Here is a 14,176-nt window from a genome sequence, read left to right as displayed (position 1 = left end):
ATGATCTTTCCATTGGTGAAAGTGGGGTGTTAAAGTCCCCTACTATGACTGTGTTACTGTTGATTTCCCCTTTTATGGCTGTTAGCATTTACCTTATGTACTGAGGTGCTCCTATGTTGGGTGCATAAATATTTACAATTGTTATATCTTCTTCTTGGAGTGATCCCTTGATCATTATGCAGTGTCCTTCTTCGTCTCTTGTAATAGTCTTTATTTTAAATTCTATTTTGTCTGATATGAGAATTGCTACTCCAGCTTTCTTTTGATTTCCATTTGCATGGAATATCTTTTTCCATCCCCTCACTTTCAGTCTGTATGTGTCCCTAGGTCTGAAGTGGGTCTCTTATAGACAGCATACACATGGGTCTTGTTTTTGTATCCATTCAGCAAGCCTGTGTCTTTTGGTTGGAGCATTTAATCCATTCACGTTTAAGGTAATTATCGATATGTATGTCCCTATTACCATTTTCTTAATTGTTTTGGGTTTGTTATTGTAGGTCTTTTCCTTCTCTTGTGTTTCCTGCCTAGAGAAGTTCCTTTAGCATCTGTTGTAAAGCTGGTTTGGTGGTGCTGAATTCTCTTAGCTTTTGCTTGTCTGTAAAGGTTTTAATTTCTCCATCGAATCTGAATGAGATCCTTGCTGGGTAGAGTAATCTTGGTTGTAGGTTTTTCCCTTTCATCGCTTTAAATATGTCCTGCCACTCTCTTCTGGCTTGCAGAGTTTCTGCTGAAAGATCAGCTGTTAACCTTATGGGGATTCTCTTGTGTGTTATTTTTTGTTTTTCCCTTGCTGCTTTTAATATTTTTTCTTTGTATTTAATTTTTGATAGTTTGATTAATATGTGTCTTGGTATGTTTTTTCTTGGATTTACCTTGTATGGGACTCTCTGCACTTCCCGGAGTTGATTGAGTATTTCCTTTCCCATATTAGGGAAGTTTTCAACTATAATCACGTCAAATATTTCCTCAGTCTCTTTTTCTCTTCTTCTTCTGGGACCCCTAAAATTCGAATGTTGGTGCATTTAATGTTGTCCCAGAGGTCCCTGAGACTGTCCTCAAGTGTTTTCATTCTTTTTTCTTTAATCTGCTCTGCGGTTGTTATTTCCACTATTTTATCTTCCAGGTCACTTATTCCTTCTTCTGCCTCAGTTGTATTCTGCTATTTATTCCTTCTAGAGAATTTTTAATTTCATTTATTGTGTTGTTCATCATTTTTGTTTGCTCTTTAGTTCTTCTAGGTCTTTGTTAAATGTTTCTTGTATTTTCTCCATTCTAGTTCCAAGATTTTGGATCATCTTTACTATCACTACTCTGAGTTCTTTTTCACGTAGACTGCCTACTTCCTCTTCATTTTTTTGGTCTGGTGGGTTTTTACCTTGCTCCTTCATGTGCTGTGCATTTCTCTGTCTTCTCATTTTGCTTAACTTACTGTGTTTGGGGTCTCCTTTTTGCAGGCTGCAGGTTCATAGTTCCTGTTGTTTTTGGTGTCTTCCCCCATTGGTTAAGGTTGGTTCAGTGGCTTGTGGAGGCTTCCTGGTGGAGGGGACTGGTGCCTGTGTTCTGGTGGATGAGGCTGGATCTTGTCTTTCTGGTGGCAGGACCACATCCGATGGTGTGTTTTTGGGTGCCTGTGAACTTATTATGATTTTAGGCAGCCTCTCTGCTAATGGGTGGCATTGTGTTCCTGTCTTCCTAGTTGTTTGGCATGAGGTGTCCAGCACTGGAGCTTGCTGGTCGTTGAGTGGAGCTGGGTCTTAGCATTGAGACAGAGATCTCTGGGCGAGCTCTTGTCAATTGATATTACGTGGGGCTGGGGGGTCTCTGGTGGTCCAGTGTCCTGAACTCAGCTCTCCCACGTCAGAGGCTCAGGCCTGACACCCGGCCGGAGCACCAAGACCCTGTCAGCCACACGGCTCAGAAGAAAAGGGAGAAAAATAAGAATGAAAGAAAAAAATAAATAAATAAAATAAAATAAAGTTATTAAAATAAAAAAATTAAAATTAAAAAATTAAAAAAGAAAAGAAGAGAGCAGCAAAACCAATAAACAAATCCACCAATGATAACAAGCGCAAAAAACTATACTAAGATAAACATAAAAATGAGAAACAGGTCAGTCGCATACAGCAACCCCCAAGTCTTCAATTGCTCCCAAAGTCCACCACCTCAATTTTGGGATGATTCGTTCTCTATTCAGGTATTCCACAGATGCAGGGTACATCAAGTTGATTGTGGAGATTTAATCTGCTGCTCCTGAGGCTGCTGGGAGAGATTTCCCTTTCTCTTCTTTGTTCGCACAGCTCCTGGGGTTCAGCTTTGGATTTGGCCCTGCCTCTGTGTGTAGGTCACCTGAGGGCATCTGTTCTTCGCTCAGACAGGAGGGGATTAAAGGAGTGCTGATTAAGGGGCTCTGGCTCACTCAGGATGTGGGGAGGGAGGGGTACAGAATGCGGGGCAAGCCTGTGGCGGTAGAGGCCAGCGTGATGTTGCAACAGCCTGGGGCATGGTATGTGTTCTCCCAGGGAAGTTGTCCCTGGATCACGGGACCCTGGTAGTGGCGGGCTGCACAGGCACCCGGGTGGGGAGGTGTGGAGAGTGACCTGTGCTTGCACACAGGCGTCTTGGTGGCTGCAGTAGCAGCCTTAGCATTTCATGCCCGTCTCTGGTGTCCGCAGCGATAGCCGTGGCTCACGCCCATCTCTGAAGGTCGTTTAGGTGGTGATCTGAATCCCCTCTCCTCGTGCACCCCAAAACAATGGTCTCTTGCCTCTTAGGCTGTTCCAGACTTTTTCTCGGACTCCCTCCCAGCTAGCTGTGGTGCACTAGCCTCCTTCAGGCTGTGTTCACGCCGCCAACCCCAGTCCTCTCCCTGGGATCTGACCTCCGAAGCCCGAGCCTCAGCTCCCAGCCCCCGCCTGCCCCAGCGGGTGAGCAGACAAGCCTCTCCGGCTGGTGAGTGCTGGACGGCACTGATCCTCTGTGCAGGAATCTCTCGGCTTTGCCCTCCACACCCCTGTTGCTGCGCTCTCCTCCATGACTCTGAAGCACTCCCCTCCGCCCGCAAAGGGGCTTCCTAGTGTGTGGAAACCTTTCCTCCTTCACAGCTCCCTCCCACTGGTGCTGGTCTTGTCCCTATTCTTTTGTCTCTTTCTTTTTTCTTTTGCTCTACTCAAGTACGTGGGGAGTTTCTTGCCTTTTGGGAGGTCTGAGGTCTTCTGCCAGCGTTCAGTAGGTGTTCTGTGGGAGTTGTTCCACATGTAGATGTATTTTTGATGTATTTGTGGGGAGGAAGGTGATCTCCACATCTTACTCCTCCGCCATCTTGAAGGTCCTCCTCAGGAAAAATTTTTAAAGGAATTTTTTCTTCATCCAATCCCATGGACTACTGAATTCTGTCCCTGCACCCAGACAAAGGACCCTTGTTTTACAGGGGTCTGGGATCAATACATTGACTCCATTTCTACTGTTAATGTGGAGAGCACCTTAATGAGACCCATCCCCCCATGAGAAGGCAAGAGGCATCTTCATTCCTTTAGGAGATGGGAGAAGGAAGAGGAAGGTCTACTCTTCCATTGTTCTTTTAAAGCCTGTATACCTAAACTCTGTATTCAACCTGTGAAACACTGTAAACTCATTCCATACACCTTCCCTAATCCTTTATAATTTTAAAATTTATTAAAAAAAAAAAAAAGTTTTAGCCCAGAGACAGCACAGTAGAGTAAAACAAACATTAACCTGCCAGAGAACCCTTGTGCCCCAGCTTCATCTCCTGCACCACCTTGGTAAGTCCCTTGACTTTGATCCTTGGCTCAGTCACCATAAATCAGGCACAATAATATCTACCTAGCAGCATTATGGTGAAGTTTAAAGGTGGCAACATCTATGAAATTTGTAAGCTCTGAAGAGCTGTGCAAACACTACAGAAGTCCACTGTATATTTACAGAGGACTGGGTCTCCTCTATATGTCTTTTTCTCACTGTGTGTACAGACCATGGCCCCAGAGAAAGGTAAAGTCAATAACAGCACATTAAGGAAGCAGTGTCCCTGGCTAGGGACTGGTACAGAGTGTCAGAAAGGTAGAGAGTTTCCTTTGCACCTGGTGTGTCTCAGAGCTTCTTTCCCTGCTGCTTTGTGGCTGGATAAAACCATCCCGCTCCACCAGCTCCCACAAGAAGAACACGTAAAGTTTCCCAAGTTTGCTTTAACCACCAAAGTATTCCTCCATCCACCCACAAATAGTTATGAAAGGTATTAGAAATGGCTTTGCAGGTGCCAACCAATTGGAATTGTAGAGCCACCAGGGAATACAATGGCTCTTCTGTTTTGAAATAAATATTTAAACCTGCAAATATTTGTGGGCATTTTGTTAAGCCCCTGTACACATGGCTAACTCTTCAGCATATACTCTGCCAAACGCCACTAATACAGAAACCATATGCCATTTTATGTGAGCAGTTATTCTTTTAAGATTTATACATATATTTTAGAGAAACACACTGAAGTATTTTTGGATGAAATGATATGAAGTATAGATGAGTGAGATTGACCATGTGTTAATATTTGTTGAAGTTGCATGATGGGCGTGTGGGGTTTAATTATACTACTTTTTCTACCATTGGATATGTTTGTATTTTTCCATTATAAAGATATTTAGAAGCTTTACCTGTACATAAGGAAAAACAAGGTATTCCACATTCATGTTAAATAAGCGGAAATAAAGTGAATTAGTGAAAATTTAGACTCTACCAGTTCATCTGGAGAGATGGTTGCTACGCACCCTAGCTTGTTTTAAAATTTGTTTTAGCAATATTGGTGCTATTATTTTACAGATAATAACAATGAACATTACTTTAGGCAGGAAAACACATAAAACATGATTTTTTTGCTCTGCACCTTTTTCAGCCAGACTGATCTGATTGCCAATGACGATATCCACCAGTTGTATCTGTTCAAATATGTGCTGGTCTTTTATAGTAAAACTTAGAATAGCTATTTTTTCTGAAAACACATATGAGCGATCAACAAGGTGATCAATTTGAGGGACCTGTGCCCGAAATATATAGTATATATTTAAAGTAGAATTAAAATTCATAATGGAGACACTGTTATTTACTGAGTATTTTAGGGAATCATCATATCTTTAGTACATGAAACACATATGGCAGCCTCAGTACTATAAAGATATCTTTCAACAGTAAGTTACAAGTGAACCACAATTTGAGATAATATATCTTTACGTAAATAATTCACCACTTTATCTTATAGCCAAGCCATAGATGCATTATTAAAAGGATTATTTCCTAAGAACATGAAACTGGTGATTACAGCTTATTAAGGCAACACATAAAATGGCATTAACCCATTTACAGATGATCCTAGAGATGAAATTTGAAGAAGTTTAAAAAATGTTCTTCTGCAGGTTGTTTCATCTCTATTTTCCTCAGTATCATTAAATTTTTATAATAGGACAAATACATCACATTTAGGAGTGTTTGCTAAAATCCAAATGAAATGTATTAGTTTCTGCATGTTATTTAGGTTATAAAAAAGGAATATTTATCCCTTCTGTCACTTTTATGAATATCTCTATGAATATATATTGATATTTATGAATTCCATATTTCCATGAAAATCTAAAATATGAATATTAACTCTTTTCTCCCATTCCATGTCAAAACATACAACTTTTGATTATAGCAATAGTGACTTGCTACCACAAAGACCAGCTCCCTATGTAATCGGTTCCTCTTCTCCAAGAATCAAGAAAAATCTTACTGGGACGTCCCTGGTGGTCCAGTGGTTAAGACTTCTCCTTCCAATGCAGGGGTGCGGGTTCGATCCCTGGTCAGGAGCCAAAAAGCCAAAACATAAAACAGAAGCAATATCGTAACAAATTCACTAAAGACTTTAAAAATGATCCTCATCAAAAAAAAGAAAGAAAAAGTCTTTCTGCACCACCCAGGAAGCTGATTCATGACAGAAATCAACAAGCTGTTAGATAGCATTCTATATCCCGTTCAGGGTCTTACTGGGGCAAATTGGGTCAAGGGTAGTTGACCAAGTTTTAAATCCTTTAAGAACATCTAATGAATAAGAAAGAAATCATAACTTCTATATCTTTATCAAATGCTGATTTGATTCTGCTTCGGTTTTGATTGCTTTGATCCAGCTCGTCACATAAAAAGAGTCCAAAAAAACAAGTCGGTTTGGCCATGATCTAAAACTTTCAATCACGTGTGCATGGTATTCGCAACTGTATTTGCTTGATTACTTAGAGTGATATTTCACTCAGTGCAAAAAAAAGTGAAGTAAAAAACTCAAAAGGAATGCGGTGGATACAGTCCTTACTAATAATACCTCCATTTATGTAGAACTTTATGGTCTTCAAAGCCCTTCTAAATTCATAACCAAAATGTTGAGAAAAAGGTTGTATGATTATTACATTTATTAACTAGACTTGAGCTATTTCGTTTGATGCACTAAACAGTGTTAGTACAGGCAGAGCAGGTATTGTTACCATTTTGCAACTGGGAAAACTAAGACCCAGAGAGCTCAAATGACTTGCCCAGGATCACAGAAAATGTGGCAAGCCTAGAAGTAAACCTATGTCTCCTGGATCCTAGCACTTTTTCCCTCCTGACATGCCATACCGTTTCTAAGATAGTTATGAATGATGATTGACCTTAAATTACTTGTCTATCTTTGGAAAACATTTTTTTCTCCCCGGATCCCCAGCTGCCTGGCACCAGCACTCTCCTCAGGCTCTTGGAATCATGATTAACAGGAGGGGAACAGGTGGCAGCTTGGCCATCTGCCACATGGAAAGACTAGGTCACTTCCTCTTCGTAAAGGACTTCCAACCTCAGATTTGTCAGGCATTCTAAAATGGAGAGAAAAACAAATCCACCTCTGAAGCAGATGGAAAAATAAACACCTAAGTCGGTATTTTGGGTTCCAAATGAAAGCATCATTCTAAAGGTAAATAATTGTTATTTCTAGAAAGAGAGAATAAAATTTCAGCTCGGTGTACCAAAACTATGGCCTCATCCATTAGGGTTACTGATGCAGAAGCAAGTACAAACTACTGAAGGTCTGGAGTTCCTATATGACTAGGTAGTGCTTAAATAAATACTCGGTTCCCATCATACAACTCAATGTTTAGCCAAGTCCAAACATACTGCTGCCAACATTTTAAAGTCAACACTGATATCTAAAATAAACACAGGCTGACTATCACACACTGGTACTTTGATGAAAATGTATTGTGAAATAGCTCCTTGCAAAGAGAAGTTCTTGGGCTCTTTCTCTGGTTAACAGTTGATTATTCAGAAGAATGGTAAGCCCCCTAAATATTTTTTTTAATTCATTCATTCAACAGAGTTTTGTTCGTTTGTTTTGTGTTGTCATTGTTTTTGTTTGTTTTTTGAGCACTTACTCTCAGGAACTGTATGAGATTTTGCCCTACTTTCAAGTTCACAAGTTAGCTTGCCACAGTTTCATAGATGCTGACACAAGTGGTGAGATTCCTGGGTCAGAGACAAAGGACTTTATCACTTCGAGCTGTAGGAGTAGCCAGTGTCAGCATTTGAGAGAACTCTGAGCTTAGGGAGACCAGGTCTTTTACACTGAATAGTAAGCATGCCAGCTTACTGCTATTGAAGGAGACTTCCTCCCTCTTCTAAGGCAGTTTGCTACACCAACATCCTTGAAAAATATTACATAGCAGAGACATTCAATGCCTCTACATGGAAGATGTGTAGAAATGTGAGAAATCTATGGAGAATTGTCTCCTGACACCTCTTCTCCACCAGACACTGTGATAGATGCTAAAGATATGATGATTAAAAGAAAGAACATGCTATCTTGTTCCTGATAAATCTAATAGTGCTAATAGATTCAACCATGACACTGAACTCTTAAATTCTGTCCACAGAAAATGTGGGAAGTACAGTTTGCTCAGTATTCCTCCCTAACTTGATTCTTATCATCAAGAAAATTGGTGGGGGGTCCACAAAGCAGAAATCCTATCCATTGGGTCCCAACATGTTTGCTACTGAAGTGTTAAAGTGATAAGTGCCAGCAAAATGGAACTAACACATTGTAATTGCACTAAAGTGCAATATTTCAACATTTCCAAAGCATCCAGTTTGTGGCATAATGATTCAAATGACATAAAGGTAAAGGTCGTTGGCAGGGGAAGTAGATAACAGTGTTTAAAGAAAGAAGTGGAAACTGATAGAAAAATATTATGAGGGAAACCTCTCTTAATTGTACTGATAGGACTTTGCTATAAAAGAAATGATTCAAGCCACACCAAAATTCACACCAAAATAGTTGGCTCTAGAAAATGAATCGGTGCCAAAAGGCCTTTAAAACATATTTTAGAGGTGAATTTTTCTGTAGGGACTTGAGCATTATCACCAGAATGTATTAAAAAGACAAGTTTTTAAATTTCACTGAGAATATACAGTCTGAGCCTCTGAAAAAAACTACAGACATTTTATCCAAATCATTTCAGCCTCAGTTGATTCTTTATAATGACAGTTCTCATTAAGATGATCCAGCTTCCTTTATTCTGACTTTGTTTTTACCAAGCATCTTTCCATACTACTCAACTTCTGAGGCAGACTTTCCCACAAGTGAGAGAAAATATTGACCTGAGAACATAAATATTCCAGACCCCTTAATAGCTCTATTTTTTTTCCACTTCAAATTACTTAATCAGCAACCTGGTTATCAATCAGGCTCTTGTAAATTTGGTTAGTACAAGGCAGTTCTGTAAGACTCTGATTTCCCCTAACATAAAAATAACTGAGTTTTTGAAAATTCAAACACACCATCAAGCAGAACTAACACAACATTGTAAAGCAATTATACTCCAATTAAAAAAGAAAAGAAATACTTATGTTCATCAATGGGCTCATCCTGGGACCCCACAGATGAATACACATATCTGGAAGACTCTGAAGGATTAATCAACTAGCTTTCCTCCCTTGACATCTTCTCAATGTACTAATGATTTTATTTGTCCTTTTCCTTTGACTTTTCCATAAAATTTAAAATTAAGAACTTGCTGAAGATCTAGCTATAGTCTTTAGTACACAACACCATTTCCTACACTTGAGTATTCTTGGACAACCTACAATAACGACAATATCCAAATCATTTTATATGGTCATGTCTGTAATTCTTTGGTCTCAGAAGTATTTCCTTTAAGATTTATATATATATATATATATACACACATATAATGTATATGTTTTATGTGTGTGTGTGTGTATATTTATAATGTTTTTGAGACATAGTAGAATAATATTGGATAACAAAGGCCTAAGTGCATGGAAACCTAATATATGTTCAGATTATTTAAATCCATTTAATTATGATGGTGGCATTATCCCCAAATTAGTTTATCATTCCAAAATATTTGAATCATTTAACACTTAAGAAATTGTAGAAAGTTGTTCAGTTTCCCAAGGTCTCTGGCACTTTCTTTAATGAGTATTTCCTCCAATGTACTTCGATGGTGGAGAAAGGGCTGCGAGGGAATCTTATAGTATCTCCATATTTAGATATGTCCAATGTTCTGAGGCTCTTAAGAAGAACAGATTATAAAAGTCATAAAATTTGAATTATCATAAAAAAAGTAATAAAATACTATTTCCAATATCTATTGACTGTGTCTGAAGAAGTTACTCTGCTCTGTGTAATGTGGGTGTGAGGTTGGATTCAGAGGGGAGCGTGTAAAAGGCTGGTGAGACATCTCCACAGAACCTGCCCAGCAAACTACATTCACCCATGGCAAGATTTTCAGAGAAGTTCCTTGGATGTGTAAGGAGGAAGAAAGGAAAATATATTGGAGCCAAGTTTGCTTCTCTATGCTTTGTTCTGGGTCCCCATTATTCAGCTGATACATGTCTTTTCCCAGTTTTCAAAACCCTGCGTGAGGGGAGAAGATAGATGGCAGGTCACCCAGAGGAACTGAAAAGCCACGAGCCAGTCAGTTTAAGCAGGAGAGTTGTGGGCATTTTATTTAGAGTGGGATTAGATGTATGCATGGTGGGAGGGGGTCTGTATCTGCCCCCTGCATGGAGTTTCCCAAAGTTGCACATTTTTTAAAACAGTTTTTTAAAACAAAAGTTGCACATCTTAAAAGGTTTAATGTCTTTAAGGAATTACTTCAATGGTACATTTGTGAAGGTCATGATGAAAAGATAAAACAGGAGGGAATGTGAAAGCAGGAGCCTGAGACCCTGGGAAAGGGTGACGCCTCTACCTGATTTACGTGTTTGCCCCCCAGCAACTGGTATCAGGCCTTGCTCTCCAGTCAGCCTGGCCCCCAGGTTTGCACCCTCTCAAGTTAGATGCCTGTTTTTACTCCTAGCAAGAACTACAACAAGGGATTAAAAGCAAAACACCAAAAAACCCAAATATCTACCTAAATAAGAATATTTGCTGCCATTTCCTATCTTGACTCAATTACTTAGCTCAGTTTTCTTGCCTATAAAATGGAGTTTTGACACCAACCTCACAGAGCATTATGAAAATTAAATAAGATTTAATTAAATAGTTTGTGTCTTAAGTTTGGGTTCCCAGAAGAGACCTGAAACAGGGATTTGGATGCAAGTAGCTTATTTGGAAGGTGAAGGGAGTATTCAAAGAGGAGGGGAGTAAAGTCAGGAAAGAAAACGGCCGGTGAAAGGTGCATTAGCAAGCCAGCTGTCGCTGAGTGTTATTGGGGCTTGCTATATCTCCAATAATTCTGTGAAAAAAGAAAAGACAGTCAAACTGGCTGTATGACACTGTGTGAATCCTACAGAGATTCATGGCAGAGGAATTCTGTTTTTTAAATTGGTTGTCATGTGGGATACCAATGCTCAGGGGTTTGTCCCTTTATCTAGTTATAAACTATCTAAAACAAGTAGGGCAAAGAATATAAGCTAATATGTCAGTTCTGACTGAGTGATAGCACACCCTAGAGTTTTGTCTAGAAGGATTCTGAGGGTCCGTCCATGCCCAGAAACAAAACAAAACATAATGGATTATTAACATGAAGAGGGAGAACAGTACCCAGGCTTTGTGTCTGCCACCCCTAACTCAGCTGTCATGCATACACTGGTTATTCATTTACCCAGGCCCAAAACCTCTTCATTATAATAACTTCCTTTACTGTGAGGACTTGAAAACAATAACCTAGATATCTTTTAAAACATTACAGCTAGGGACTTCCCTGGTGGCGCAGTGGTTAGGAGTCTGCCTGCCATTGCAGGGGACACTGGTTTGAGCCCTGGTCTGGGAAGATCCCACATGCCGTGGAGCAACTAAGCCTGTGCTCCACAACTACTGAGCCTGCGCTCTAGAGCCCGCGTGCCACAACTACTGAAGCCCATGTGCCACAACTACTGAAGCCCACATGCCTAGAGCCCGTGCTCTGCAGCAAGAGAAGCCACTGTAATGAGAAGCCCACACACCGCCACGAAGAGTAGCCCCTGCTCACCGCAACTAGAGAAAGCCCATGTGCATCAACGAAGACCCAACGCAGCCAAAAATAAATAAATAAATTTCAGCTAGAATGTTATGATTAGTTTATAATAAGAAAAATTAATTAGAACCACAGGATCACTTTTTTTAACCTACAGATTGGCATATATTCAAAGCATGGATGAGCTTCTGGGGAAAGAGGTCCTCACGTATATTTTGGTGGGTATTAAACTGGAACATTTCAGAGTTTAAGTGTGCGTGCCCTTTGATTCACCAGTTCTAAGCATTTAACCCACAAATATACTCACATGAGCACACAAATATATGTTGAGGTATGCTCCTCACAAAAATGTTAGTAGTAGCAAAGATTGGAAGCAACCTAAATACTCATTGCTAGGGGGAGGCTCATAAATTACAGCACATTCAGACAATGGAACACTAAGCAACTGTAAAGGGTAATGAAGATAGTCTATACAGTGATACATATGGAAAATCTTCATGATAAGTTGTTTAAAAAGGTGCAAAGTGATTTATTATGCTAGCATTTGTGTAAAAAAGAAGGAAATATATATACACACAAATGCACATGTGTATTTATTCACACAAATTATATAGTTAAATACAAAAACGTGTTAACAGAGGTGGTCTCTGGGAAAGAAAATTGAAGGACAGGGAAGTGTGAGTGGAATGGGTATTTATATTCTCCCTCTCATGTCTCTTCTGGCACTTTTTCAATTTTTTAAACTATGTTTAGGTACAGTTTTAAATGAAGAAAATTAACTGTTTGCTAATTCTAACTGTTCCCTATCCTACTTTCTTTTCTTCATTAATCTTAATGAGAAAGGAAGGATAGAAGGAAAGAAGGGAGGGAGGGAGAGAGGGAGGAAGGAGGGAAGGGGGGAGGGAGGAAGGATCATTCCTATTCCCACCACTCAGGGAAAATCATCATTAATATTTTCGTGTATTGATATTACCATGTAGTCTTTTTTTCTCTGCATGAATATTTCTCTGCCTTTTTATAGTTAAAAAGTGGTATCATGTTGTACATATGCTTATATCTCCTACTTTTTTCACTTATATCACAGCTTATTGTGTCATTTAATATTCTTTTACAACATGATGTTTAATGCCTTATTGCACTCCGGAGCATAGATATAATATAATTTATCCAATTAATGCTTTAATATTAGATATTTAGCCATGCAGTTGTTGTTGAGAGTTGAAAACATAAGGAGACTATAGTACTGAGACTGGTTTTTGTGTGTGGCTTGAGGTACTAGTTCCTTTCCCTTATTCATGGACAGTTAACATAGTTCTCTCTAATTTCTCACAACCTCAGGTATCTCCCTTAGCCAAAATCACACATGGAATATGTAATTATAAAGCAGCCTTTTACTACCAAAGAATAACTTAAAAAATGTGCATATTAAAACTATTTCACAAATTATTTGCTCATGATTATGACATTAATTGGAACTAAAAGAATGAGCATGCTTTAAAACCAAACTCGAGGGATTATCCTTTTAAACGATAAAATATGAGGAGATGTTCATTTTGTTTCACAGACTGTCTCATAGAGTAAATTTTTTCCAGAAATCAGAACATTTGCAGAGCAGAAATGCAGGGAAGAAGGGAGCATGTTTATTAAATAATGCAAAGAAAGTTATCAATGGTTTGTAGCTTATGAAAACAACATAAACTCTTGCATCTAACAAAGCCATTTCAACCATCTGTTCAAAAACCACAGTTCCATACAAGGGCAGGTTTATAAAGGTAAAAAGCTGAAAGGAAGCTCTTGGCTTAAATTCCCAGTTCCCCACAGTGTCTAAACCCTATGTGCTTGGAGGGATTCTGACACTCACAGCACCATCTCAGCAAGTGGACCTGAGCAGCTGCCCTTTTTTTTTTTGCAGTCTTGAGGATCTGGGAAGTGCTTCTGTAATGAGCAGAGTGGTGCCCTTGGGAATAACTTACTAAATATAAAATAGAAATCATTATTAAAATAAGACATTTTTTAGAAACTTGGTATTATAATCAACATTTTCCTGTACACTAAATTTGACCCAACTGTTTATAAATCTTTTGATATGTATTTGGCACCTTAATCAAAAAATGTATATTATTCATTCATTCAACAAATATTTATTTGTGCTTGGTGCCAGCTACCCTTTTCAGTTCTGGGGATATGAGGATGAAAAGGGTCTTACATTCTCATGGTAGGGACTGTTATTTTTTTAATATAATAAATAAGCCAAAAAATTAACTATTTGCAACAAAAAGCAATAAGTTCTAGGAAGGAAACAAATATGGGCTGAGATTGAGAAAAACCAAGGGAAACCTCCCCTAGGTAAGCAGCCAGGGAGGAACTCTCTAAGGAAATGAAGCTTGAGCTGAGAGCATCCCCAGGAAGAGATGGAGCCAAGCTTGGGAGATGGGAGGAAGGGCATCCCTGGCAGAGCGAGCAGCCTCCAAGGGCTATGAGTACAGATAAGACTTGGCGTGTCTGAAGAACTGAACCGAGACAAGCTCAGCAGAGCATCAAGAAGTAGGAGAAATGGAACAAGACGAGGCTGAAGAGATAGGGGTGGGGGACCCTCTTCCACAAGCCCTGTGGGCCAGATCAGAACAGGGATTTTTTTTCATAGCATGAGGCCAAGCACAATGTTCGTAATATGCTTTATTAAAGGTCCAGTTCCA

General features: G+C 39.4%; 1 long non-coding RNA gene across 1 annotated transcript in view; it reads left to right on the top strand.

The window, feature by feature from the left end:
* Window positions 1-3,008: 3,008 nt before the first annotated feature.
* LOC309629967 overlaps window positions 3,009-14,176 on the top strand; it is a 156,616-nt gene continuing 145,448 nt past the window's right edge. Inside the window, exon 1 of the long non-coding RNA XR_014245336.1 lies at window positions 3,009-14,165. This is a non-coding gene — a long non-coding RNA (uncharacterized lncRNA). The remainder of the gene's footprint in view (window positions 14,166-14,176) is intronic.

The sequence above is a fragment of the Balaenoptera borealis genome (assembly GCF_965194805.1).
Source record: "Balaenoptera borealis genome assembly, chromosome: 5".
NCBI lineage: Eukaryota > Metazoa > Chordata > Mammalia > Artiodactyla > Balaenopteridae > Balaenoptera > Balaenoptera borealis.
Note: the sequence above shows the minus strand (reverse complement) of the source record. Positions and strands in the feature narration are given on the sequence as shown.